The sequence below is a fragment of the Prionailurus bengalensis genome, chromosome A1, assembly GCF_016509475.1.
Source record: "Prionailurus bengalensis isolate Pbe53 chromosome A1, Fcat_Pben_1.1_paternal_pri, whole genome shotgun sequence".
Lineage (NCBI taxonomy): Eukaryota > Metazoa > Chordata > Mammalia > Carnivora > Felidae > Prionailurus > Prionailurus bengalensis.
The window spans coordinates 76,911,901-76,938,823 of NC_057343.1; positions in this window are offsets into that span (position 1 = coordinate 76,911,901).

Sequence of the window (26,923 nt, forward strand, 5' to 3'; positions counted from 1 at the left end):
CTACTTCAAAGAAACCTGCTCCCTTCGGCGAGGACCCCTACCCCACCCGACTGTAAGCGTGAGGAGGGCAGAAATGGTTTTGCCCATGATGTCTCCCCAGGGCCCGCGTGTTGCTTCATTTAGAGAAGGCGGTAAACCGTTGCTGAATGAATAAACATATTTATAACCACCTCTTCCGTTTGGGATGATTCAGGAGAGAATCCAGATACTCTGAAAAGGATGCAAAATAGACATGCACGCTAGGTACGGGACAACAGTCCACTTTAAAAATAGGATTTCCTTTAGGCAGATTCGCATCATCAGCATGTAAAACTCTTGATGAGGACACAGGATCTATCTCCTTGGGCTACCGTAACAGGATACGACAGACTCACAGGTGAGTGGCTCACACAACAGGGGTGTACTTTCGCACAGTTCTGGAGGCTGGAGGGCTGAGGTCAGGGAGCCCACGCTGTAGGGAAGGACGTTCACACCTGAACCCGGCTTATGGACGGTCGCCTGCTCCCTGGACCCTCATGTGGCTTTGCCTCTATGCTCTTCTTAAAGGGCCCTTCATCCCATCCTGAGGGCCCTACACTCCTGGCCTCATTTAACCCTAATTACCTGGCCAAAGCCTCCCCTCCAAATATCCCATTAAAGGTTAGGGTTTCAGTTTATGGTGTTGGGGGTTGGGGACACACAGGCAGAGCTGGGCGCATTCAGTTCACGACGTGAGTAGATCGCACACCCACTCACCCTTTCTCAGTCAGTTGCAGCCAGCCCAGGATCCTTCGCCCAATAAAACAAGAGCTCCGTGGCTTTTATGCGTTATTTGTTCTTTCCAGCCATTCTGTATCCCAATGGCTTTACAGAAGTGGATCTTTGGGATACCTTTTCTTTTTTCCATTTTTACTCTCCAACTAAGAAGATAATCTGAGAAGCTTTATGGCCCAGCACATGTCAGTACGAGGCGAGACAGATGTTCGGTATGTATTAGTATAGACATCACTTCCTTCTGAACAACAGACCACAAAACAGGGCAGCGTGGAGAAAGTAATACGTGCACCTTGAACAGGCAGCAGAGGGAAGATTAAGACACGGAACCAGGGAGAGAGAGAATATTAAAAGTAACAGAAAACCAAGTTGAAAAGGGCAGGAAGGCTGCTCATTGCTCTGACTGGGGAAGGCGGGTGGGGGGGGGGGGTCCCATGCCATAACCAAAAGGCAAGGGCACCACCTGAAACACCGGTATGGCCCCACCATGCACACCAGGCCAGGTATGTGTCATCACCCTTGCTCATCGTCTCTGACAAAACCAAGCGTGGGTATTATCGGCGGTAGGATCTGCCACCCGCTTTCACCACAACTCTTCCATGGTCTTTCCATCAGCCCACGCGTTGACTTTGCCTGTCTTCGGCCCTTCTGCTGTTTAAACTTGGTTTTCTTAGTCTGGTGCAATCAGACCACAGGCGAAGAAAAGGCGAAGGGGCTTACAAAATAGGTCTTCCCCCAGGGGCGCCTGGGTGGCTCAGTTGGTTGAGTGTCTGACTATGCTTCAGGTCATGATCTCCTGGTTTGTGAGTTCAAGCCCTGCATCGGGCTCTCTGCTGTCAGCGCAGAGCCTGCTTCGGAACCTCTGTCCCCTCTCTGCCCCTCCCCTGCTCGCATGCTCTCAAAAATGAGTAAACATTAAGAAATATGTCTTCCCAGGGCACCTGGGTGGCTCGGTCAGTTAAGCGTCTGACTTCGGCTCAGGTCACGATCTCGCGGTCCGTGAGTTCAAGCCCCGCGTCGGGCTCTGGGCTGACGGCTCAGAGCCTGGAGCCTGTTTCCGATTCTGTGTCTCCCTCTCTCTCTGCCCCTCCCCTGCTCGCTCACTCTCTTCTCTCTCAAAAATAAATAAACATTAAAAAAAATACATCTTCCTGCATCACCCCCCCCCCCCATCTACCCCAATCCAAGCCTCTCGTCACTCTAGAGTTACGGTAATAGTTTCCACATCAGTGGCCTTCCTGCCCCTGCTGTCTGTGAATACATCATTTATACCACGTCAGGATTAATCTAATTAAAACACCGCATCTATCTGTCCCTCTACCATTCAAGGATTTTTTTCTATAATAAAAAAATAATGGAAGAACGAAAGAAATAAACAACAAGAAAGAAAGAAAGAAAGAAAGAAAGAAAGAAAGAAAGAAAGCAAAAGAAAGAAAGAAAAAAGAAAACAGCAGGGGGAGGGGCAGGAGGGAGAGAGAATCCTTTTATTTTTTAAAGTTTATTTATCTATTTTGAGAGAGAGTGAGAGAGCATGCGAGCGAGCACAACTGTGGGAGGGGCAAGAGAGAGAATCCCAAGCAGGCTCTGCCCTGTCAGTGTCGAGCCATATGCGGAGCTTGAACCCATGAATCTTGAGATTATGACCTAAGCCCAAGTCAGACACTTAACCGACTGAGCCACCCAGGAGCCCCAGGGATAGAGAGAGTCGCAAGAGAACTCCCCACTTAGGGCGGAGCTTGATGTGGGGCGCAATCCCACGACCCGAACCGAAGTCAAGAGTCAGACATTCAATGGACTGAGCCACCCAGACTCCCTCAAGGAGTTGTAATAATACTAACTGCTCCTCTAAGAAACACTTTATATCGTTTGGACTAACTTTCAAATTCCTGCTTCCATTCGGTCAACATATTTTAATTGAATGGTCACTAGGTTCCAGATGCAGTTTTAGGCGCTGGAGACTCCGTGAGGAAAAGGGACAACGTACCGTCCCATTTCGTGGAGTTTTAGATACGTTAGCCACATCATCACGGAGGTGGAAACCGACAATAAACCCATAACTACTTTTGAGCTTTTGTTCATTTTTTTTTTCTTCCCACCTCCCTTTTAATACTTTCAAATCCATCGACATCCTGGGAGCCCCGGGACATTGTAAACATTTTAGCAGGGCGTGGGAAAGCGAGCGACGTGGTCTCTGCCCCCACGGAGCGAGCGGCCGCTCACAGGGACTCCTTGCCCCCAACAGGACTCGCCTGCCAGGACCAAAACAAGTGTGAGTCTTCTGGTGTATGCACTTCGTTCCTTTTTCTTACTGGGTTTCTTACTGGGTTTACTGCTCATTTTAGTAAGCAGGGTTACCTCTCAGTGTCATCGCTTCACTAGAGGAGAGAAGCCTTGGCCCACGACAGTATATGGACACAGCCAGGCTTATTTCCAGCTCCCTCCGGCACCTAAACCAGCATCGTCTGGCATATGGCGTGGGGTCAACAGATATTTGTGGAACAGAGGAGGAAATGGATGAATGCATTGCCATTCTCAAATGGTACCACTCTAAATGTGTAACTATGGGGGGAGAAAATACAATCATGTAATTAGGTATGGGAAACCATCCTAACACTAGATATTAGGAATAAATACCAGATACGGCGGAAGACACATTTTATACTGTTTCTGTTCCCAGGAACTTTGGGACTTTATTTGATAATGCCTATACGTCATGATGACGGCTCATATTCAAGGCAGTCTTACTAAACACTAGCTATTGTTCTAAGCATATCACCTGTATGATCTGATCCTTACGACTGTCCCGATGTAGGTATTGTTGTACCCATTTTATAGAAGAGAATGCGGAGGCGCAGGGCAATGTGCTGAATCCCAGATCAGTTACTAATTAGAACCGCCTGTATTGAAGCTGCTTCCGGTAGGATGGCAGGGGACCACGGCCATAACCATCGGTCCCTCCTTTAGCCCCAAATCACTTCTCAAACGTAGGATACGTTAGCACTTGATAGGCTGAATGAATCAGACTGCCTGCTTTAAAGGATATCCCTTCCTCGTGAGGAAGACAAGATTTTTATTCAATGAAAAGTAGGCTAATGAAGTCATGACTGCAGAGGTCTGAGAGCCCGGGCTACAAGACACATGAGCCACCACCTGAGAGGTCAGAAGGCTCTGGAAGAAAAGCCACATTTAGGGGCGCCTGGGTGGCTCACTCAGGTGGTAGTCCGACTCTTGATTTTGTTAATTCAAGCCCCATGTAGGGCTCCGTGTGGAGCCTGCTTGGAATTCTCTCTCCCTCTCTCTGTGCCCCTCTGCTCACGCTGTTTCAGCCCCTCTCAAAAAAACAAGTGTTTTTTGTTTTTTTTTCTAATGATGGTTTATTTTTGGAAGAGCTAGACTGAGTGCGAGCAGGGGAGGGGCAGAGAGAGAAAGAGACAGAGAATCCAAAGCAGGATCCAAGCTCAGAGTTTCGAGCTGTCAGCCCAGAGCCTGATGCGGGGCTCGAATTCATGAACCATGAGACCGTGACCCGAGCCAAAGTCAGATGCTTAACCAACTGAGCCACTCAGGCACCGAAAGAAAGAAAGAAAGAAAGAAAGAAAGAAAGAAAGAAAGAAAGAAAGAAAGAAAGAAAGAAAACTTAAAAAAAAAATTGAAAAGCCGTATTTAGGCTGCGTTGGGGGAGGCAGAGAGAGTATAGCACATCGCGCAGTTGACCGGAGGTTAGACCTCCTAGGCCACGGGGACAGCATTTGCAAAGGCCATCAGCCACAGGAGCATGGAAATTTTAGAAGATGTGCTACTTGTTTCGTATGGCTTGAGCAGAGACATCCATGTGCAGGGATTAACCTATAACGAAAGGCAATGTTTACCACACGGACATCTTTGTAGGTCATGGGAAGGATGGGGACTTTGTCTCGATGGGCTTTACACAGGAGAGGGATGTTGCCAGAGATGCCTGGTGGGAGGTGGATGGGAAGAATGGAACCCCCAAAGTCAGCGAGCACCGAGAAGGACGCCCAGGTGAACAGGGCACACCAGACGTAGGCTTGGGAAGAGAGGCTATGAATAAACTCATTAAGGAGGATGAATCCTCCGACCCACGGACCCAATTAAATGCCTGGCCAAAAAGGCAGGCAGAAGAGCCCTGAAACCTTGTTTGAATTCTGAGTGTTTGAACAAGCGAGCATTCTTTCCGTCATCGGAAAGTACCTTCTTGGGGGTGCCGAAAGGAATTCAAGGCCATTTTTGAAGGGTTATTGTCTACATGTTGATGGCCTTTAGACAGGTATGCAGACTCCATCTGGAGTTTTTACAGGCGACTCTTGAAATCGAGATCCAGATTTGACGTCATCAGCAACTAGGCGGTCGTTTGTGGGTCCAGCATTGGCCCCTGTGCAGAGAATACGACGAACTTCAAAGCAGTGGCAGAGCATCAGGCGAAGCTCAGAGTGCTTCTGAGACCGGGGCCCCACGTGATGGGACAGATCGTATCCTCACAAAGCCAACCCTGGCGGGGACAGAGGTGGACGCAACACAGAGATGTGGAGAACGCTCAAGGAGTGGGACACGGAATGGTACGTGAGAGGGAACGGCAGTGAACTTGAGTGCAGACAATCAAGTTCTTAAGAAGCATGAAGTCACGCATTGGCAGACATCTTTCGGGTCTTACATAGGAGGCTTTTCTCCCTTGAGATTTAGAACCTGCATTCGATTATGAAGTTTATTGAATTCCAAGTCAGAACAGGTATCAGACCCGTTATCCGAGCCTCCCAAGAGAGTTAAGTCATTTGTCCTAGAACGAAAGCTAGTCTATGTGGCAAACCGGATGCGGATTCTCACCATGCGGTCACGTCTGCTCACTGCCAGTGAGGACCCAGGCCAGCAGACGGGTTCCCAAAGGCCCCAGGCAAGGCATTAAGGATTTGGAGGATTTAACCACTGTCCAAGGTCTGGCCCTCAGCTTTACAAGCATCTACTCGGGGGCAGAAGCACATTTTCCAAGCTCATTAAACTAATATAAAGCAAGAATGCCAATTTAATAATTTCAGAGAAATAAAAGTACCACACACACTCAACATGCCCAGCACATTCTGCCCCTACGGTGAAGCTATAGGAAAAACCAAGTCATGATCAGGGACCCCCTTCTTTGAGATCCCGAGACTTGCTGCACGGGGACCTGAGAGTATTGCATGGAGCTTGTTCTAGGTCATAAGTCAACTCACTCATTAGCCGGAAGAATTTACCACCACAGAAACCAGAATCCTGCCAGACCCACCAAGAGGAAGCCAGACTCCAGTCAGAATATTCTTTGGGAGCAGACTCAGAACCAAGGGGTTAAGAGAATTGGGGATTTTAACAGCATCTGGCAAGGAGCCACCAAGATGCCCACTCACAGAAGAGAGCGTTTCTGGCATCGGGACCACAACACGGGAGGCCACTTGGCTAATGAATTCACTTTTATCAGCAGGACCCCTCCCCGTGGAAGGGTCTCTTCCCTAGAGGGAGGCTATCAATACATGCTTGTGAGACTGTCAGAATCGGTCACAGACCTCTGTTGTCCATCAGTCAGAGCTGGTTGTCTAACAAACACTTTCCTCCAGTTATGGAAAGGAGTCTAACCGGGGTTAGAGGGGTCCAGGCCCAGAAGCCATGTGGGTTCTTTGGACGGTCATTCTGCGCATCCACACTGGGCTTTATCTGAATGTTCAACTATAAGGCCACCACTGAAGTGTATTTCCTTCCCTTCTAAGGGAAGGTGGCGGCAGTGGGGGGGGGGGGGGGCGGTATCCTTACTGTATCCTTTGGGACTTAAGGAACTCTGTGCAGGAATTGAGACTCAGCCTCCCGGGCTGAATCCCAGCCTGTGTTCTTCCCTCTGCCGTCGCTCATTTGCTCCACCAACTGGCTCAAAGGTTTTACACAATTGGATCTTCCACCTCTCCCGGTCTCTGGCTCTGGAGGGTTCTCTGAGCAGGGGGCTGTAGGATTACGGGGAAGGAAACTAAAAGGAGATTCTACTCCTAAGGACTTAGTTTTAGATCTGCATCCTTAAGGTGTGATTTAGATTTGAACCCAGCTGCTGGCGTTTGTGAATCTTAAGTTGCATTAAAAGTAGGCATGACATTCAAAGAGTGAGGAGTAGCTAGTCTTTCTGTCTCCCTTCCTGCCCGCCCCCAACCCCAGTGATTTTTGGAGTGGGATCTCTGGACCAGCAGCAGGATCACCCAGGAACTCGCTAGAAATGCAGAGTCTCCCGCCTCTCCCCCTCAAGCAGACGCCAGCACCGGCTTTAACAAGGCAAGAAGCCCTCCGCGGCATTCTGTGCACCCTTGCATTTGAAAACCCGTGCTCTGGCCTTTGCACACGTTACTAACCATTAACATTTTAATAAGAATAAAATGAGGGCAGTTATAGTAAATTGGCTTGGAGATGAAGTTGTGGTTATCTTTGTATCAATTAGGTCATAGTTGGTTAAGAATTTAACCAAGATAATCTGCTTGTTTTCACTTAGCTAAGGAATCCCTGACCCACAGTATCTTAGAATAGCCTAGAGAAGAAGTCAGCTGACACTCTTTGGAAAGGCTCAGAACCTTTCGATAGGCAGAGGAGGTCAATGGGTTTAAAAGAAACCTGGCTAGATTGATCAAAAGAGATCATTTAATGTCCTCTGGTGCCACTTTTCAACATCCTTTCTCTCAAACCCTTAAGTAAATACATTGATCTGCATAGCTTTATGTAAAAGTCAAGCTCCAAGTAAATGCTACAAGGTTTCCTTTTCTCAGTGACAATTGCACACTTCACAGATAGGAAGACAAAAGGTCCTCAGAAAGTAAAAAAATGTGAATGACATAAAAAGGAGTAATTTAATATCATGTTAACTCATTCTATATGATACAAGGTAATGCTGCCTCATGGCAAAGACACGGTGCAAAGTACTCCCATATGATTTCAGAACCATTAATAGGAGAATTCCATATTTTATAACATCAACAAACCAGATGAACCTCATCCACTTAAAGTAGAGAACAGTGAAAAGAACAAATGTCTTGTGAAGAGTGGAAATGAGAACAACGTGTGTGAGGTTAAACAGTGGAAATAAGTTGCGGATGCGATGCATGAAATAATTCTTTCTGCAATGCCATTTCTGCATTTAGTTTATAAGCATGTCAGGGTGTGCAATCCAGGCATATTTCAAAAAAAGAAATACCAATCCATATGACGGGTGGAGAAAGTTGCCGCATATAAAGCGCCATAAAAGACTCATTAAAACGAACTTTGAAATGCCTCTCTGACCAGAGTATACGTATGGAAGATGCGCCTGTAACGTATTTAGACCTGCTCGAGCTTTTATCATTTTTCCCAACTATCTGACCTAAAGAGGTGGAGAAAGGAGCTTAAAAACAAAAGAAAGCTAATACGAAATTTTAAATTGCTACCACAAACAGTAAATGTGCTTTGGTTTACCTAGGCTGGTTTCTCATGTTCTGGATGTTTATCATCTAGATAGGTATTGTATTAGATGCTGTGTTAAAGAGACCACCCTGATTTGCACATGTGCATACACACACACACACACACACACAGAGTTTCTGAAACAAGGAGCAATGGTGTAGAGCATTCTTAGGTACTCCATAATACAGAGAAAATGTAAGAACTTCATAAAAGTGCAACAAGTCTAAGATCTGTCTGATAGCATGACAAATTAAGGAACTGTTGGCTCAGGAAGGTAAAGGGACTTCTTCAAGGTCACAGAGCCAGGGATGGTTAGATCCAGGACTTGGCACTCAACCTAGTGAATTTAAATTTTTTTTAATGTTTATTTTTGAGAGAGAGATAGAGACAGAGCACGAGCAGGGGAGAGACAGGGAGAGAGGGAGACACAGAATCTGAAACAGGCTCCAGGCTCTGAGCTGTCAGCACAGAGCCCGACACGGGGCTCAAACTCACAGACTGTGAGATCGTGACATGAGCTAAAGCCGGACGCTCAACCGACTGAGCCACCCAGGCGCCCCTCAACCTAGTGAATTTATAGAGAAGCCCGTGCTATCCCCTTCAAAGTGGCCACTTAGGACAGCACTAATGGGACAGCTGGGGATGGGTTCCCTGCAGGCTGGCCTCCTGGAGAGCCCCGGGCAGGTCAATCGAGACCAGCACGAGGCATTCAGTCAGGTCCAGGGCTGAGCCAGCAGCTCAAACCAGTTTCTGCCACAAGTCCTACACTCAAGTCGTCTGGTTGTACCAGTGGAAGGACTGGAACATCCCCCATTATCTCCTATAACTTTGGGGTCTCTCTTCCAGCATCCCTGTGCCAAGGTCTCATGTTGGCCATGCTAGGTGCCTGGGCACTGGCCTAGAATGCATTGGAGTCCCACCCCGTCCGTTACTCCAGTCTCACTCCGAGTGCTGAGAAAGAAAAAAAAAAAGACCCTCCCCAGATCCCACCCCCCAGTAGGTCTCGCAAGTGGAATGCATGCACATTCACACGTGGGGCTTCATGACTCGATCATCCCTGTCCTACTGCCATTACTAAAAGCTCTACCATATTTGAATTTCCCTTTTGAGTCATCCCCTAAGCCTTTCTTTGGAATACTATCAGTAATGGACAATCTTCACACTTTGGGTTTTATTTCTGGAAGGGGGGGAAAAAAGACCACGGTTGTTCAGAGCCAAGTTTTGTGAATAAAGGGGAGTAAGGGAGCTGTGTGATGCTAGTTGGTTGAACTAAGTGATGTACTCGGGAAGAACTACGTGGATTATGTTGTCTGGTTCATAAATGGACTCTGAAAGCTATTCTAAGATCAGATCTGAGTAACAGCCGGCATCAAATTCTAAATCTTCTAAAGAAGGGTATTTGAAGGACAGTCTTCATCTGCATGGGGAAGTTTTGAAAATGCTTAGGACTCAATAGATTCTATCCACATTGCAGAGACGGAACACCCATTAACTACTTCCTACCTAGGAGAAGCTCCACACACCCATCTGCTTCACAGAAAAATGTGGCCCCTTGAAACATTAAACTAGTGCTCCCTATGGAATCATATGATATCTCCATGCAAAATGAGATACAGCAGAAATATCGCTTTTACCAAGAGTTAGAAACCCAAGGTTTGGGACAAGTCTAAGTAACGCTTTCTGAATCGGTGCTTCCATAGATCCAAGCACGAACACGTGACAACCCAGTCAATGTTTAAGAATTTTCCATTCGCTATTTAAGCTACACCTCACACAGAGGTTGGTAGAGCCAGCTGGGCAACCCGTTGCCTCCCAATTGCTAAGAGAACATGCCAACCTGCTGTCTCACACAGATCCCGAAGTCCCTAAGTCCAAGCCCCAGAAAGCAGATGAGGCAGCTTCACCCCCAGCTGCTGCCAAGTTCTCCGTTGCATTTTCCCTTCTCTGGTTTTCTAGGAATCTGAACCCGGAGGAGCTGGTGAGAAGAGAATCAAAGGGTATAAAGGTCAATTAAAATCGAGTTTAAAATATTAAAAGTCACATGAACCAGAAATGGTACCAATAGAAGTGGCTAAGTATCAGACCTCAACTACTCAATATTAACTCAATATTAACATCCCCTTTCTGAGGAAAAGGATTCCAGTGGAGAAAACTCTATGGACTCCACCTCCATATCCTCCGAGGCCCTAAACTAGTCGATAGGCAACGTTGCCTTCCTCAGGCTGGTCTTCTAGTCTCTTCGCTTCTGTTTACTTCAGCCTTCCAGCTTTATTGTGCAGATTTCAAAAACACTTATCATTTAGCTTGCAGTGGAAGTCCTTCTCCTTGGTCATTAATGATACCCCTTTATTTGTATAGATGACATAGGACTTATCTGGTTATAAACTTAATAGTTTTAGTCCAACACTAATGTTACTGCTACTTCTTATACTCACCTAGCAAATGATAGCCATCTATGTGGATCCAGAAGGGAAGCCAAAATACAATTCTGACATTATTGTCGAAGTAGAAAGGAAATTTACGTTTAGGACAAGCAACTACCACTCTCCACTCCCAAAGAAGTAATATAAATCCTAGAATGGGCTTTACTCTTCTATGCACAGACTTCAAAGAATTTACAGTCAAATACCTTTTTTAACTAAAAGAATCAACTTTTGACCAAACCAACCTTAGAGCAAAGGATTTTTCTTTGTTGGTTTTCTGCATATAAAAGGGACTATTTTTTCATAAGCTCTTAATTTCGTGCAGGATTCATCTTAAAGATTCACTCAGGCGTCATTGTGATATTGAAGAGTGGGTGGTGCTCTCCATCTTTATTTCTACTTGGTCATCCTTCAAGTTTGTTATTATTTTTTTTAATGTTTATTTTTGAGACAGAGAGAATGAATGGGGGAGGGTCAGAGAGAGAGGGAGACACAAAATCCGAAGCAGGTTCCAGGCTCCGAGTTGTCAGCACAGTGCCCCACGCGGGGCTCGAACTCACTGGCCGTGAGATCACGACCTGAGCTGAAGTCGGACGCTCAACCGACGGAGCCACCCAGGCGCCCCATCCTTCAAGTTTATAATAACCATTTCCAAAGGGATTCCTGTTTTAAACCTGTACACTCCTAGGATTATTTAGGAAACCCAAGAATTTACATTTTTAAAGATTATCCTGAAGCTGACTGAAATTAGATCTGCAGTTAAGACAAAAATGCTTCAAAGATCTTAAAACTATCTGGACAGGCAAACCTGAATGATCTGCACGGATTTAACTTCAACATAAGTTGGTAGTCCGTGTTGTTCTAAGAAGTGGAGAATTTAACCATTCGTGTGTTAAATTCTGATGTGCACACCCTCCACCTTCTAGTTTGGAGACCTCAATTCTACCTTAATGATTAATGCGGACTAAAAAAACTTTGACAGCCTCAACTTTTTGTGTGCCTACAAGAGAAAGGACTTTAGTGAAAAGAGAACAGTCAGGAGTATATTAAAAAAGGGAAAAACATGGAGGACAGAGTGAATTGGGAGGCTCAGGTTAGTCTGTGGGATGGACCTAGAGGAACAGAGTCACGGGACTGACACCGTAGTTCTTGCCCCATGTGACGAAGAGATACAAAGCCCCCCGTGAAGAGTTTTCCTTAGGGTCAGATGGAATCGGGGATCTAACTCTCCAGGACTGTGTCAGCCTGAATGAATTTCAGGTTTAAGTGATGCTCTTGGGAAGCAGAAGCTTAAGGGGACGGTACACAGGACAGGCACCTTTTTGATGGGCAGGCAAAACAGGAAATCTTTGGATCTTAGGTCCAGTGGGGAGAGGGAAAGCAATTAGGTGAGGAGGGACAGTTGCTCAGAGGGTCAAATACAAGTTTCATGTGATGGCCCTCAGTCCTAAGACCGACCAAAGACAGGATTCAGCAGAGGGAATGAGCCTACAGAAAGTGGGAATCTCCCTCAGATGCCTATTCCAGTACGTTGGTTTCTTCGGCCACGCTTTCCATTTGTTGTTTGCCTGTGCCTTCCTTTTCTTCCCTTAACGTACTTCTAGGACAAACCAAAACAGGGAATTGGTTCAGTCAAATCAGTGTTCGAAGAGGGAAAGTATGAAGAAACTCATTCTGGGAAACAGCGGAGATCCTTTTGAAGTTCTTCAGGGTTGGCCCAAACATGTCAACTGAAAGGTTTCTCTGGAAGAAGCCAGTTACCATGTGGGCAGCAGACTTACTTACCCAGCTCCTTCAATTGATAACCAATTCCTAACTACAGCCACTGAAAGCCACCATTCCTGCCCACCTGTTCCTAGTTCTACACATTAGAAAGACCCGGGGCTGGGGGAGGAATTGAAAGCCAGCAGGAAAAAGGAAGCAGAGAAAAGGTCAGCTGAGTGGGTGTGCCGGGGGAGCGGTCTACACCTGCTCAGAAAAGAAGATGGTGGACGTCACCAAACACGCGTCTGGAAGGCCGCCTTTATTTCTCCCCTTCCTTCTAAATGCCAAAGCCACGCAGAGAACACAGACCCAAAGTATTTCCATTTTCCCTCCCCGCCAGGGAAGTTTTCAAAAATAGAACTCTCTGCTGTCATAATCCAAGTGAGCAGCAATCATTTTATCTGGTGACTAAAGTCTTAAACGGTCTTAAGGAGAGAACCCCCTCTCCTGTCTTGGATCAGGGGAAAAGCAACGAGGCTCTCGGCTCCAGAAAAATGGAGAGGAGGAAGGGGTTTCCGCTCTCTTCAGCTTCTCTTCTGTGTTCCCAGGAACGGTTGCTGGGACAAGACGTTTGAAAGGGCAAGATAGACCATCCCAACCTTTTCTCGAGCAGACGTCTGCTGCATGCACCAATACTCATTTGCAATGCGTCAAGCGCTCCAATAATATTTACAAAGTCCCAGTGAGAGAAGTCAAAGAGACTACGGGTTTTCGGCAACTGGTTTTTGCTGTTGTTGTCTTTAAACGGAGCAGTTATTTAGATCTCTCTAGCCCATCTCCCTCACAACTCTTTAAACCATATCCAAGCCACATAAAAGAATAGATTCCACCAGGCTTTACTTCCTTCCTTCAACACCTTCACTAAATTACAGTCAGAAACTGAAGAATCCCAGATTTCTTTTCTGTATCCTAGGCAAAATTCCAGTTTTGACTCATACGTGTAGGATGCTTAGCATCGTGAGTCTTCAGATGATTTTCTGACCTAACTTCCTTGAAAATTAGAGGTGGAAGAAACATACTGTCCATTCACCCTACATGAAATGCCTTCCAGACATCTAAAGGGGAGGCTGTATCTGCTGTTGGCGGGGAGGAATCCTCCTTAATTGTGGTCATTTGCCTCTAGACTCATGGCTTCATAAACTGAATCCTATATCTGTTTGTACGTCCGATAAGTGCTTTTCTCATTTGTTCGAGCCTTGGAATGGTGAATGTCGAGAAGGGTTCAAACCGGTTTGTAAAACAGGAGCAGTATCCTGATATACAAGACTGCCTACAAAAAATTGGTCAAAACACTTTTAGATGACCTCTTTTTAGGAGGAGGATACAACGATGAATTTTAATAGAGAACGGAACTGGGAAACACAGGAGAAGCTTTAGGAGAAAAGTAGGACAAATGAGTATACAGAGCTGAATGCAGAATCGGATGGTTTGTGTCATGAAAACAAGCTACTGAAGGTGCTTATTCCGCCCCCCACCCCCCCCACACACACATTTGCTCAGAAGAATATGCTCTCCCATTCCCCCCTCCAACTGCTAAAACAGAATGTGTAGGACCTCAGGAAAATGCTTTTATAGTCAGAATAAGCCTACAATGGACAGTCTCCTAGCTTTAAGCCTCTCACTTCTGCCTTGTTTTCAGGCAGAAAGCACATAATAGCTATCAACCTTTGAAGGAAATAGGAGATTTGGGACGACATGGGCATTTGAATCTCAATTTCTACATCGCTGGACTTGGATCCAGTTAAATAATGCCTCCCACTGTAGTCCCCCCCAAGCCCGGTGCAAAGTCAAGCCCCAAATGGCTGAATGAAGATCTGAAGGCTTGGAGCAAATAAATGAACTGCCTGCTTTTCATTACGCTCCAGTCTCAAGACGGGGATACATCTGGTTTTCTGATTACACTTTCCCGTAGTAAAGAAAATTCTAGCCTAGCAGGTCAAACCAGCTGATGACTAGCCAGCTCCAATTACTGACCTGACCTGTTTCTAACCTCAAAGGGGAAAAAAGAAAACCCTTTTTACTCATTCTTAGAAACCGAAATATGGGTGTAGAAGGTTGTTGGGCTTTTTCCTTGATTAATTAAAGTTGCTTATTCAAATTTTGCTTTAGTACAGAGTCTTTAATTATAAACAAAATAATGCCTGACTTCCTCTATAAACCTCCACTCAAAGGCAAAGAGAAAGAAAGACCAGACTCTTTTATTCTTATAATAAACAACAAAAGCACAGTAATTTCAATATGGCATTTGGAACTTGATTTGTTCTATTTAATGAATAAAAGAATAGTTCTCAAAAGAGACTGTCTACTAAGATAAGGGTTGGTTGTTTTTTTTAATGGACACTCTAAAAGCCATTCCTAACTTCCAAATAAACTTCAGCATGGGTTTACTCTGCTGAACAATGCCCGTGGCGTTGCTTGTGTACTCTAAAGTGTTAACCTGATCCAACTTTAGTCTACTCAAAAAAAAAAAAAAAAAAATAGACCCATCGCTCCCCAATTTGTAGAAGGATTAAACAATTTAAATTTCTGTCAAGGATTTTACAGCAATAAAAAAAAAAATTCCGCATGTTGAGAGGATGCTTTTTGGCCAATGGCTTAGAGGAGAATGCACACATCCCCACCATTTCTGTTAGCATATTACAATTCAAAATGCCAGTCGCTTACGGGACTGTAGCTTCTGTGTCCGATGGAACAAGATGAAATTGTTAATCCTCGGCTTTGGACCTAGAAGCAGCATTCAAAAGGTTCGATTTGAGTTGTAAAAAGCTATTGAATGCAATGGGTTCATTAAGTTCAACAGATCTAGTTCTTTTTAGTCTATGACCATAGGTGGCTTTTGAATTATTCTCCATCTGAAGAGGAGGAGTTACCATGTTTCTCCACTACCCATCCACAAAAAACCACGGTCTCCGTGGTCTTCCAAAAACACTTTGGAAAATAAAGCTAAATCCTTCCCCCAAAGGAAGCCCATGAATGGTCACTTCGATTTACATTTTGTATCATCCCTGTCAACCAGATCGTGTTTTGACACGATCTTTCTAGATCTAGATCTTTCTAGATCTCCATTCTAGAGAGGAACCAGTTAAGGAGAAGTTCTAAATCAAACAAGAGAGTTACTCTTCGAATCTGGCCTGGAGTCCACGCCTACAGTCTGAACTTACGATCTCCTTCAGAGAATTTAAATCATGCCCAATAAATGAACGCTGAAGCTTGTAATGACAACAGATCTGAAAAAGTACATAGATGCTTGCTTACTCACTGGTAGGAGTTCAATCATACCAGTAAAAATACCAGATGTATTTTGGTGAGTATATTTCAGTTCAATTTCAATTGTTGCCTGCCTACAGGTATCCAGCACCTCACTGAATGAGGTTAGGTATGAAAAGTTCCAGGGAAATGGAACACAGCTCATTAGTTAGAACCTAAAAAGTCAGTGGAAGAATACTAGCAAAGACTGATGAAGAAAATAAGCAGAATACCATAGAAACTACGTGGGACTAGATCACAGAATAGCTATACACCGAGCAGGTGGTCACAGAAGCCTACAGCCATCTCCCCGTCTCATTTCAGTTGACGATGCTTCGGGAGAATCTCCCATCAGACAGCATTCCCACAGCCAGACACACACTGACAATGAAGTCTTCAACATGCCAAGCAGGAAGTTATTCTCTGGTCTGGGCTTGTTATTCCAACAGCACTTTCCAATAGCACTTTCCAACCTGCTGCCTGCTACAGTTCAGTTTACCCCTTTTTCCTTCTGCATCCCTCCACCCCAACACAAACCAGGAGGAACAAACTATACCCACACTTCTCTCGGCCACTAGTCTTCGACCATGAGCTACTTTCCTCCCGAGGTCCATCTGATCTAAAAGGAATGTCCCTTTTGTTGTAAGGAAACGGAAATGGTGAATGGTTTCGATAGAGTCTATATCCTTTGGTGCCCTTGGTATTATGTCTAGCAGAGGTTGATGGTTCCGTAATCATAGGAGCAATTTGTAATCTCTTAAAAATAGCAATGTCAACAACCATTTAAAAAAAAAAAACAGATACTAAAACACTGCTGGCCTTGCATCCCCCCAGATAAACACCCCCTTCAACTCCAGCCTTAAGCACAATTTCCTCTCTAGCACTCTTTCCGTCCTCAGCCAAGTCTTCTCAAAGTGCACTGCACGGTCTCCCGTTCCCCACCTTCCCTAGGTCCTCCTTATCCCATTGTAATTGGGCACGTCCCATCACCATTGCCCTCCTACTGGATGACAAGCGACCTCTATGGTGCCCAACTCAATGGGCTCTAAGCAAATGAACTTCTATCTTCTTAGACACCTAAACACACCATCCCTGAAACCGTCCTAAGTGGACTCCCTGACTTTCTTAGTCCATTCAGGCTGCCATAACAATACCATAGACTGGGTGGCTTGTCAACAAATTTTGCACAGTTCTTTCTGGAGCCTGGAAGTCGAGGACCACGGCACCGACGGTGTCTATTGAGGACCTACTTCCTGGTTCACAGAGGGCCATCTTCTCCTTGTGTCCTCACATGGCCGAGGGGGTTAGACAGCTCACTGAGGTATCTTTCTTAAGGGCACTAGTCCCATTCATGAGGGCTCTGCCCGCAGGACTTCATCACCTACCAAAGGCCCCATCCCCAAGTATTACCACATTGGGGATGAAGTTCAACACATGAATTTCATAGGAAAAGAAACACTCAGTCTATAGTGTTGACAATACTGATTCCTCTCTACTTCTGGTCAATCCTTTGTTTCCTTCATGGACCCACCATGGCTGCCTTGCCTCTTGAGGCTCAGTGTTCCTAAGATTCCAGTCACTGAATCCCTCTCCTTCTAAAGAGACACAGAGCACTCAGAGACCACTGGTCTCTCCCATAGCTTTTTATTCCTGACCAGATGACCCACTGGTAGCAGCACTAAGTCCCAACTGGAGTTTACCATCTTTCTCAGTACAGATTTATTTCAGGTAGTGATACCAGTATCCACTCAACATCTTAAGCCAAAAGCTTCGGGGACCTTTCTGACTCCCCTCCTCGCTCTTCTGTGAGTTTGTTACAAAGGTCTGCTCTTCCCGATTTCCTAAATATCTTCAAAGACTCTTCATCCACTCCACGTCTCTCATTTACTTTAGACAATTAACTGGTGCCAACAATCAGTACCAAGCCATGTTTTAGAAAGCTGTCGAGAGGACCTAAGACTCCACGTAAGCAGCTCACGGCACTGCCTATCCTTCAATGGTCCTCCACTAATCTAGACTAGATAGTCTCCATCTGACCCCAAAGCTTTGGTTCTGGTCACTTTCACGTGGATCTAAGCTCCAGCAATCCAAAGTACTAACTACACCATTCCCTAGTCATCTTAGACTACCTCTTAGCTTCTAGCACCTTCCACAGAAGGTTTCTCCCACTAGAAAATGCACCTATCTTCCTCCTAAAGCAAACTCCTACTCAGCATTCAAGCCTTCACAAAGATGACACAGATTAGGGAGGCTTCCACACAATCCACCACCTCCTACCATTGTCAAGATCAGACACCGCCTGCTGGGAGCTGTGAGAGCACATTAGACAAGATAGCTCCATTTTAGCACTTGTCTTATTTCACTGTAGCTGTTACAGGCTCCTTCAGGATCCAGGTTTCTCAATCTTAGCACCACAGGCATGTTGGACTGGATAATCCTGTTGCAGCTAAGAGGTTTTGTAGCATCCCTGACCTCTACTCTCTAGAGGTCTACCCTGGTCGTGACAGTCAAAAAACACCCACAGACATTGCTAAATACTCCCTGGGGACCATCGTCCCCAGTGGACAACTAGTCCTCTAGACAGTGGGTTTTCACTTAGGTGAAGTGCTCACCTTGATCCCCAGCATCAAGCACATGATGTAGCCCTGTACATGTTTAATGCAGGGCTATTGAATGAGGTATATTGAACAGATGAGGCCCGAAGCCTTATGAATCAGCTACTTGAAAACAAATCCCAAAATGATACTTTAAGGTAACTAAGAACAGGTCATCCTTTACATCTAAGATTGTATCTTAGTTGATTTGCAAAGGACGACTCCATTTCTGCTCTAAAGAGCACAACTCAAACACTACTTTATAAAAGTAGGTTACTTTAGTAAGAAAACAGGCAATTAGAACCAGGATATTTCAGTGTGTGATTTCTGTTTTCACACAAAGAAAAAGAACACCTTAGCTGAATGCACTGTGTTTTGATGGATATTTTCCCTTGTATTAAATTAGATCTGGCTACAGTAAGGAACTCCAGAGACAAGGTAACACTTGCAATACGTTCTCTGAGCTGTGTTACAACCAATCATTGGCAGTGACCCTTATGCTTTGTCAGATCTGTGCTTGATTAAAACTCACATTTTAAACCTTAAATGAGGCCCACCAATTTTAAATCTCTTTCCTTCTCATCCAAACCACACAACCAATTACATATGTATTTTCCTTCAAAAGCTTCATCTCTCAAAAGGATCCTGCTTGCCTTCATCCAAGGATTATGATGAGGCAAAAACAAAACAAAACAAAACAAAACAAAACAAAACCATGAGCCCGAGTCTCTTCTGAGAGAACTACTAAGTAATTAAAAGTTTCACAAGTGAAGAATCTGTCCATTAGTTTAGGACAAAGTTTGGCTTCAAGCAAAGAACCAAATTAAATGAAAACCTAAAAGTAATTGATTGTAAGTATTATTGAATCTTACCCCTGGCCTTCATGTTCTATAAACAACAATCACTTTTTTTTTTTTTAGGTCCTCTGAAATGGGTTAACCAAGTAAACTAAGCCTACCTCACTTCTCCCTTCCCCAGTTGCCCACCAGGAAGTTTAAGGAAATAAAGTTCTACATGGCCTGGTGGGACCGAACAGGAAGATCCGAAATTAGTGGAGTGCCATTTAGAAACCAGAGCATCGCTCCGAGGCTTTGACACAGTATGCCTAATTGTCAAAGGTCACAGACAGCTTCAAATCTGAGGCACATCCACCTCTTTTTAAAGTCTGCATTTCTCTGTTTTTAGCATTTGTGATAACACGGTCATAAGAAGTGCTTTACAGGAGGTGTTGAGTTTTATTCAACTAAGGATCCTTGAAGACCAAAAGATCCCTTAGACTGAGAAATTCTTCCACAATAAGGGTGCAACACAAACACTAATATGCTTGAGGCCTTAGAACATGTAGCAATCCAGAAGCCAGGACACGTAGCCAACTGCAGAGAGGATCTGAAGAAAATCTGAAACAAAACTGGTTCGTAAAAACAGTGTCTGATGGAATGTTTTTCATTTTAACTCTATTTCAGGGTCGTAACAGATCCGTGAAAACCTCAAAGTCAAATGCATTCTGCAAGGATGGCTCTGCTCAGTCGTGGGCTCCTTGGGCTTCCTTCTCGGACCTTGCTCCCTTCCACAGGACACCTGGACCGTGTGATGCCCTGTGAATTCCCAGGACACCTTCTGCCTGTAGGATACCATCCAACACCCTGCAGCATCCAGAATACAGACCTGAATGGTCTCCTCCAAACGCAAGCTCAGCTGAAGGAGCCCAGTCTCTAAATACCACCTTCTACTTTCACGGCTCTAATCACGGTATTGACCGCCCATTACGTGAGACCTGTAAACCCCCAATCTCCCCACTTTTTCATTCTCACGTAGCCCCATTGCTTCCTCACTTCCCTCCTTCCTCAGCTTCAATTCTAGCTCCTTCATCACAGGCACTGCTTGAGTGAACCCCGAACTCCCTCCCCGCCTCCTTCACATTTGTTGGCCAAACCCCAGTCCTGGTTCCATCTGAGTGGCCATTCTCTGCCAGGGTAGCTGAAGGCACGTGGACAGAACATGAGTAAGGTGACTGATTGTGGTCTTCAAAGACGTCCACTAAAGTCATGGGACCCCTCAGTGCCACCAGTAACCACCTAGGTTTCCTTTTTTTTTTTTCCATTTTTTTAATGTTTATCTATTTTTGAGACAGAGAGAGAGACAGAGTGAGAGCAGGGGAGGGGCAGAGAGAGGAAGAGACACAGAATCTGAAGCAACTCCAGGTGCTGAGCTGTCAGCACCGAGCCCGATGTGGGGCTGGAACCCGCGAACCTGGAGACCATGACCTGAGCCAAAGTCGGACACTTCACCAACTGAGCCACCAAGGTGCCCCAACCCCCTAGGTTCTCTTGACCCATCTCTTTTGCTACCTCCAGAAAGAACCACCTCACTCCTCAGACATGTAGCATTTCATCTCCTCTCTCCTCACAGTCAGGGAGTCTTTGATTTCTAGGAGAAACACTTAAGACAGAGAAAAAGGCCACTCACTCTCAACCATATGTATGGCCCAACTTTATCAACAGCCCATCTTTGCCTTCCTACCTATAATAATGGCAGAACTTCCCGCTTCAGAAGGCTGAGGCTTCCACACTGGTCGTAGATCCCATCCTTTCTCACCTACTCAAGGGAGTCTCTCCAGGAATTCTTTCCTCTCTCCTGCATCCTCCCTTGGTCACTCTGAGGTTGTTTCTCATCAGTAGAGAAACACTGGGAGGATTCCAAGGTAGGATAAAGAACCCTGGTATCCCCACAAACATTATTTCTATGCTCATTTTCATATTGATCTTTCTTTGGGTCCTTTACTTTTCTTCCACATCTCCCAGATCACTGGAGGTCAGGAACCCCCGAATTCTTGTCCAGTTACCCATTTCACATTCTCAAGGGTTCGACAGCCAAGTCAAGTTTCACATGCCAGACTGAACTCCCAATTTCTCCCACCTCCAGAAGTAGCTCCCGCTGTCCTTTCACATAGCCCTGCTATCAAGTGAGTGGCAAGTACATCTCGGGAGTTGCTCCAACAAAATACGTAAACATATACATAAATACATACATAAGTTATTCTTTGAGAACATCCCCATTAGGAAATATGCCGATATATTTAGGAGTGAAGAATCATGTAACTATTCTCAGATCATTCAAGATGATTGCATACATGTACACACACACACACACACACACACACACACACCCCAAAAGGGGGAGGAGGAGAAGTGAAGCAAATGGGGTAAAATGTTAACAGGTGAGTCTAGGTAAAGGGTATGACTGGTGTTCCTTGAACTAGTCTCCCAGCTTTTCATAAGTGTGAATTTTTTAGCCAAGGTTTTCAAATGGAACTAATGCTGACTCTTCCCTCCTTCACCGCCTCCAACCCAGGTCAACAGAAAATTCTGTTGCCACTACTTTCCGATAATGCCCAAGATATGGCCCCTTGTCACCATCTGCAACATCCCTAGTCCAGCCCCCACGGATGCCATGTTCTCTGCTCTGCCCCCCTCCTGCTCCGCCCCCCCCCCCCACCACGGCCTTCTGTAAGAGCAGACAAAGGCTATTCCTGCTCTGCTCACAATCTGCCTGTGGTTCCCATGTCCCCTCAGTAAGGGCTGTCATCAAGGTCTCAAGGGCGCCATGTAGCATTCCCCTCCCTCCATGCAGCTGCAGGTACTCTGAGCCAAACTCAATCCCTCAGGGCTTCCACACATTCTGTCTAGAATATTCTTCCTCCCGGTGTCTACGGGTCTTGCTCCAGCAATTCTTTAGGTCTGTGCTCAAATGTGGTCTCGTCACCATGGGTTCCTCTGAGTGACCTCTCTCGGAAGAGGCCCTCTTCTCTCCCCCAGGGCTCACCACCTCCTCATCTGATTTTCTATCAGAGTTTAGCAAAATTTTCCTTAAAGGGCCAGGGCAAGTATTTTCGGCCATAGGGTCTCTGCAGATGGTCTTTCAACTCTTATTGTAGCACAGAAGCAGCCATAGACCAAAAACAGATGGGTAAGACTTACATAAGGTGGCTGGCCAGAATTGGCCAATATGCCCTCATTCCAGACCCCTGTTCTGGATGAAGGCTACTATAGATCTTGGGTTTCTTCATCTCCCATTATTGACTTGCAAGCTCTGTGAGAGAAGGTACGTGCTTGTGTCCACTCCTGGACCTTCGGTGCCAAGAGCAGGTGGCACAGACTCCAATGTTCACTGGATAACAGAAATCCATCCATGCAACACCTTCTAGTCCTACTACATCTATTTCCTTCCTCCAGTGGAGGAAGTGCTCCTTCTGATCCAACTGTCCCCTCAGTATTGTTTCCTTGTATTTTACTTCAACTAGACTCTACCCTCCTTTATAGCAGAGGTGGGTTTCTTCCATCTGGAAGTCCAACGTGCTTGAGAATACTTAACCGAATAGGCTCTATAGATCTGTATCGAAAGAAGAAATCGATCACGATAAGAAGGGAGGTAAGAATAGAGAAGGCTAAGCAGAGATGGGAGAGAAGCTTACAGGAAAAAGAGGATCGTAGGAGTGAGTGCTAGCAATTTCCTCTGAGGACAGAAAATGGGGAGGATGCTCTGCTCTACGTTTTGCCAGACAAACAATACCTGGAGGGCTTTGTTCTTATGCTGGTGCCCATACTTTAAGAGGGAACTTTGTGTGGTGCTTCAAGAGGAATACAGCCAAGGTAGTGAAAGGAAATTTGACATTTGAAGAACCATTGAAAAAGCTGGTGACTGAAACACGGAGATGGCTTAGCCTGGGAAGGAAGAGATGGAGAGGTACAGGATCACAGGCTTCAAATACTTAGACCGGTCAGATTTGAGAAGGATTAAATGCTTGGTGTTGGTCCAGAAATCCTACCGTGAGAATTACTGAAGTTGATGTTAGTTCAATAGAAGAACTTTCTAGAAGCTAGAGCGTCTGAAAACAAAGGATCAAATCACCAGAAGACATGCAGTTCCCATCACACAAAGGATTATTCAACCCCTGCTCAGGAAGAACCTGGAAGGATCTGGGTGTGAGGTCAAGATCTTTGCCCAGATGACTAGGGTTCCTTCCAACTTGGAGACTAGAATTTTATCAAAGCTGTGAAGGGTATCCAAATGCAGAACCGAGGGACCAACATGCCAGCTGTTGCCTCAGCTGGTTGTTGAGCTCATCTGATAGCGCCCCAAACATGTTCAGTAGACTACATTCCCAAGACAAAGTTAGTTCAATGTCACTTAATGGTCTTAGAAGAACATTTTTAAAAGTCTCCTAAGTATTAGTTGTACAGAGAAATGGGAAAAAAATGAAGATCTGTGTCCCTACTTCGTATCACAGAAGGAGAAACTCATGAAGAAGGTCATCTTCTAATAGGCCCAGGACAGAGCCTCAGAACAGGACCACGGAGGAAGCTACCAGAATCAGGTCCCTGTGGCAGGTACTCAACCAGGGCTCCCCAGGAATCCAGTCCAAACTTAAAAGCCCTGCTGGCCAGTCATCCCCTCTATTTTCCTCTTTGTGTAGATCTTTAAACTTCTCAGGGGCACCTGGGTGGCTCAGTGGGTTAAGTGTCCAACTCCTGATTTCAACTCAGGTCATGCTCTTATAATTCAGGAGTTCGAGCCCCCCATCAGACTCTGCAGTGCACAGCCTGCTTGGGATTCTGTCTCCCTCTCTGCCTTTCTCCTCACTCACACTCTCAAAAACAAGCATTTAAAAAAAAAAAAAAAACTTCTCAAACCTTACTTCACATTCAAACATTAAAATACCTTGCTTCGGGGGCGCCGAGGTGGCTCAGTTGGCTCAGCTTCAGACTCTTGGTTTCGGCTCACGTCACGAGATCACAAAACCATGAGTTGAAGCCCCACATCCGGCTCCACGCTGTTAGGGTAGAGCCTGCTTGGGATGCGCTCTCTCCGCCTCCCTCTGCCCCTCCTCTGCTTGTGCTCTCTCTCCAAATAAACTTTAACAAATTGAAATCAAATCTCTGGTTTCAACCATACACTCTTCCCCAACAGCTCGGTCATGCTATCACCTCCCCAGGGAAGACTCATAAATGACCCGCCTCTAACTTCTCATCTGCCGCCATTCACTCTGTGGACAGGATTTTACCACGCCCTTTACCGAGCCTCTGGTGTTGAACCCTCCAGAGGCTTCATAGGTGCAGCCTTGACATGAAGTTCTGAGAGCGCTGGGTACTGCTGGGCTTTCCCACTCCAACGTGCTTTTTTGCTTCTGCGATAATTCATCGCTCTTTGGGGCTAGGGGTGTCGGGCACGGAGCTGGCAACTCTGAAGAGGACAAATGTGGTTTCTGCTTGGTTTATGACTTTGTTCGGAATCGTACAAGTGTCATGGACTGAACTGCACCTCACTAAAGGTCCATTTGAGTTCCAAACCTTAGCACCAAGGAGTGGGACCTTATTTGGGAACAGGGTCCTCACCGACGTGGGTACGATGCAAGTTACAGTGAGGCCATACTGTGGGGAGGGGGGATGATCCAACAATTGGAGTCCTTACAAGCGGATTTGGACACCAGACACAGGAGATGGTCCTGTGAAAACCCATATTCAGACACAGACAGAAGAGGTGAAGACAGAGGAAAATGCCACAGGAAGATGGAGGCAGAGGGTGGAGGGACAGACCTACAAGCCAAGGAACAGAAGGAGCATGGTCACCAGAAGCTAAGGCAGAAGCATGAGACATATTCTCCCCACCGAGCCTTCAAGGAGAGCATGACGTTGCCAACATTTTGATTTGGGACTTCTAGACTCCATAACAGAGAAGAAGTTTTGGTTTTAAAAGCTCCAATTCTTGGGGCGCCTGGATGGCTCAGTCGGTCAAGCATCCAACTTCCACACAAGTCATGATCTCACGGTTTGTGAGTTCGAGCCCCACATCAGACTCTGTGCTGATAGTGTGGAGCCTGCTTGGCATTCTCTTTCTCTCTCTCTCTCTCTCTCTCTCTCTCTCTCTCTGCCCTTCTCTTGCTCACACTCTCTCCCTCTCTCTCTCAGAAGTAAACATTAAAAAAAAGACCCCAAAACCTTCAATTCTTGGTCCTTTAAGGCAGCCCTGGGAACCTAAAAGGAGCAGCAATTGGGCAGTTAATGGTAAAGCAGGTGCTGTGAATGAATTACAAGAAGCTGCCGGTGAAAACTAGGTTCGTGAGAAGCATTTTGCTTGCAAGGGACAGGAATGGGACCCCAACAGAATCAAGCAAATACCGCAGAATAGACGAGTACCCAAGGGTTGAAACACCCATGTCGGGACCCTCCCCCCTGCTCCGTCCTTTCTCAGGCAGGCTGCCCCCCACCAAAGGCAAGCAGAACTCCAGCAGGTACAGGCTGCCCTGGTCCCTGCAGCCTCCCTCCAGGGATAGGGGCTCAGACTCTCAGCATCCATGAGAGTTCTTGAAGCAACATGCCCACTGGCAGCCAAGGCCACAGGTCTGACTTTACCCGGAAAAGGGGGCCTTTATGATTCAGATCCCCACGCGGTGTAGAGGAACAGGGGTGGAGAGGAAAAGAACTTTCCAGGTATCAGGAGAGGGAGAACGTGGTGCGAGCGAGGCAAGACTAGCAAGGGTCTGCAACACTGCCTAAGTGTTCGGGGAAGTCTTAGAGACACAAAGACCCGACTGGTTAGGACCTTAAGGAAGCTGGTAACTGGTCAGGCTGAGGGTAGGAGGGAACCGGTTCCAGGCAGAAGGAATGAAGTGTCCAGAAGCCCAGCGCTGGGTCCTCACGACCCCCTGTATCTGTGTTCACTAGGAGCAGAAATCCTAACTCCCGTCCCAAGGGGGGAGGGGGGATCAGCTTTGTTCTTTCCTAGAATTCTCACTGGCCAGCCTCCTTCCCAGGCGTCTCTACCTCCTGCTTTCAGGGTTAGGAGGACATTGGAGGTGACAGTTCCACTTCCCATCACCTCTGCTTCCGGATCCTCAGGGAGCCTCCCGCCCTTCTCCCCCCAGCACCCTGCCAAACACCAGGACTGTCCTCCTGGCACCCTGGCCCCTCCCCCCACGCCCCAGCCCTCGGCGCCTCCCCCGCTTCCCAGACAGGCTCCTAGTTGTTGCACGGCCTCCGCCAGCTGCTTGCTCTGCCTGGAATACGGTCTCCTTATGCACTGGCTGGCTGGTTATGACGTGACAAGCCACCACAATCCCACCAAGTGGCTCAAAACAGCGACACAGAGCTTTTGCCTCACTCTACTGGGGTCACAAGGCCCACACAAGACTCACCGAGCCAAAGTCAAGGCGTTGGGTGGGCTGCACCCCCATCTGGGGGCGGCTCTACTCCCTTACCTCTTCCAGCTCCTAGAGGTCCCCCACATCCACGGTGCCTGGCCGCTTCCTCGAGCTTCCGACCCAACGGCAAAACGAGCCCGTCTGGAATCTCCCCGCTCTGACTCCCTTCTGCCTCGCACGTCCACCCTTAACAAGGACGCTTGTGATCGCATGGGGCCCGCCTGCAGAACTCGGCCGACCCTCCCAGAAATCAGCTCATTAGCAACCTTCACTGCACCTGCAACCTTAACCCCCCACCCCCACCGGGCCAACGACATCTGCCGTAGTCGCGAGGCTCCCGGGTGGCCATTCTTCCGCCAGTCGCGCAATTCCTATCCGTCTTGCCACCCCATGAACATTCGTGCTTTTGTCCACTCTGGGTGACATCGCCGGCTGTTCCCCGTGCCGGGGGCACACGTCTCTCTTACACAACCCCCCACTCCGCCCCTACGGCT